This window comes from Gobio gobio, assembly GCF_949357685.1.
Source record: "Gobio gobio genome assembly, chromosome: 14".
NCBI classification, from domain to species: domain Eukaryota; kingdom Metazoa; phylum Chordata; class Actinopteri; order Cypriniformes; family Gobionidae; genus Gobio; species Gobio gobio.
Window position 1 is genome coordinate 51,926,664 of NC_137107.1, and position 3,438 is coordinate 51,930,101.

A 3,438-nucleotide genomic window follows, 5' to 3' on the forward strand; every position below is an offset into this window, starting at 1 on the left:
TCTTCTGCGCATGCTCTTCTTCTTCTTCTTCTTCTTCTTCTTCTTCTTCTTCTTCTTCTTCTTCTTCTTCTTCTTCTACGGCGGATCGCAAACAAATACGTGCATTACCGCCACCTATAGCAGAAATGGACCATTGACACTTCCTATATCTTTATACCCAACATAAATTCCCCTTATTTACCCGCATAGAGACATCATCGAATTTCATCCGGCGCTGCGTGTTCAGCTCCTCCGTCCACTCTCAGCCCCCATGACAGGAAAAAAACAAAAACAAACACCTATTTTAAATACGCTTATTTAACCCAGTACTTCCCAAATAATCTACCAATAAATGTATTATAGTCCTATCTGATTTTAATACATTTTGAATAGTCAACTTAAGTCCTATATTATTTAATTCCTCCTTCAACTCTCTCCTTTCAACCTTATATCTCCTACAGTGCATTATTACATGTTCAACTGTTTCACTAACTTCACATACCTCACATAAACCTGTTGGATGCTTACTTATTAAGTGCAATGTGCTATTCAATCTTGTATGCCCCAATCTTAGTCTTGTAATCATATTCTCTTCATTCCTATTCCCACCTGATATTCTTCCTTTACCCACTGTTGACTGTATTTGATGCATATGTCTACCTTTTAGTTCATTGTCCCAATACTGCTGCCATAATTTCAGAATATTCTTTTTAATAATTGATTTAATTTCTGACCTACTAAATAAAATCTGTATATCTACTATTTCTCGTTCTATTGCCTTTTTTGCTAATGCATCCGCCTCCTCATTACCTCTCAACCCAATGTGAGCTGGAACCCACAAAAACTGTACCTCTAAATTAGCTTGTGTGATTGAACATAATTCTTGAACTATCTCTATTACCATATCCTGTCTTGTTTCTGACTTCATCTCCTTCAAACTTATTAGAGCTGAACTACAATCTGAACATATTACTGCCTTGGATATTTTAACTTCCCTTTATTATTCCCTTCCCTATATTCCCTATATTATTGCCATAATTATTGCAAACATCTCTCCGGTATACACCGATAAACAATCTGATATCCTTTTATTCTTATACACTTTAACCTTTGGAATAATGAATGCAGAACCCACATTACCAGTTTTTGAATCTTTTGAAGCATCTGTAAAAATGTGCATATATTCCCCATATCTTGACCCAATATACTCCCTTACATTATATACTTCTGTTTCATATGAACCTTCCTTTTGTCTTTTTTCTAATAAACTTAAATATACTTCTGGTTGGGGCATGATCCATAATGGTACTCGAGATAAAGGAATTATTGGAGCATATCCAACCTCCTCCAATCTCATATCTCTAACCAATTTCCTCAGACTCCATCCAAAACTATTACACTCTCTCTTCTCATATTCCCAACTAGGACTCATTACTTTCCTTGTCGGATGTTACTCACTCTGACCTTTTAAATTTGCCCAATAAGATGCCATTAATTGCTGTCTTCTTATATGCAAAGGCATTTCACCCATCTCTACCTGAAGAGCCGAAACTGGAGAAGTTGGATATGCTCTGCAGCAAATTCTTAGTGCTTGAGACTGAATTCTCTCTAATTTAATTAAATGAGATTTATTTGCAGTACCATATACAATACAACCATAATCAATTATAGATCTTATCATAGATATATATATATAGTTTTTAAAGCCAATCTATCTGCTCCCCATTCCTGACCTGAAATACATCTCATTACATTCACTACACGCTTACATCTTCCCACCATTTTTTCAACATGCTCTCTCCAAGTTAATCTACTATCAAACCAAACTCCTAGAAATCTTACTATACTTACACGCTCTAATTCTTTTTTGTATAATTTTAACTTAACATCCACATTCCTCCTCGTTTTAGTAAAAAGTATTATTTTTGTTTTTTCCACTGAAAACTTAAAACCATTTTCCCCTTCCACTTTTCAACTTCATTTAGCGCACTTTGCAATTTCTTTATGTTATAATCTATATTCTTTCCTCTAAACCAGATAGCCCCATCATCAGCAAACAATGATTTCCCCATACTTCTATCAATCCTCGAGAAAACATTGTTAATCATGATAATAAATAAAAGTGGACTTATTACACTGCCCTGAGGTGTACCATTATCAATTGCTCCACTTAAAGATATAGCTCCACCCACCTTTACTCAAATACTTCTTCCAATTAAAAACTCTTTTATCCAATTATACATTCTTCCTTTTATACTCATTTTAAATATTTTCTCATTTACTCATTTATACTCAATGCTTCCTTCCAACTTTGAGGAATTATACCTTCTATCCATATTCTATTATAAAATGTTAAAATCACTTCCATTGATGTTTCACTAAAATGCTTCATCATACAGTAACTAATCCCATCCACTCCTGGAGTAGATTGTTTCATTCTTCTTACTGCATTCTTTAACTCACTCATAGAAAATCGTACATCTAACAAATTATCTTCAGGCTCTTTTTTCTTCTTTATATCAGGATATTCCTTCATCACACTCTCCCTCATTTCCCTACTCTGTTCAGTCAAATTCTCTGAACTATTTACTTTTATAAATGCCTTTAAAAACATTTCCACTTTATCTCCATCCTCCACAGCTACTTCTCCCTCCATACTTAAAACTGGATACCCATTACACTTTTGAATCCCTTTCATTTTCTTAATCATACCCCATACTTCCTCTACTGGTGTATTCTTCCCAATTTCATCACAATAAGCCATCCAATACTGTTTTCTGGCTTTCCTTATTATCCTCCTTACCTCAGCTTGTGCTTGTTTATACTCTATTAAATCTTGAAAATTATGTGTTTTCTTAACTATCCTAAATGCTTTCCTTTTCCTTCTAATTGCACTAGTACATTCTTCAGTCCATCATGGAACTATCTTATTCTTCCTACGTCCTTTCTTTTTTGGTATATATTTATTTGCTGCTACTTGAATTGCATAAACAACATCATCACTAATCATTTCTACAGATCTATCTGGTTCTATTATAATATTCTTTAATCCCTCTTCACTCAGACTCATGAATTCTTCCCAATTCGCTTTATCAAACCTCCAGCTACCAATATTTCATTGACTCGCCTTACTTCCTCTCACATTTACACTAACAGATATCATTATTGGATAATGATCACTCTCAATAGTATCTTGTCGCATTATTTCCCACTCAGCACTTCCTGCAATTGAATCAGACACCATTGTTAGATTTAACACAGACTCTTTACCTGTAGCCACATCTATTCTTGTATTACCCCTATCATTCAGAAACACCAAATTTATCCGATCTATCAAATCTTCCACCACCATTCCATTACAATCTGTCACTAAACCTCCCCATAACATGCTCTGTGCATTAAAATCCCCACACCAAATTACCCTATCTTCATTAAAACCCTCTATTTGTTCTAACTCAC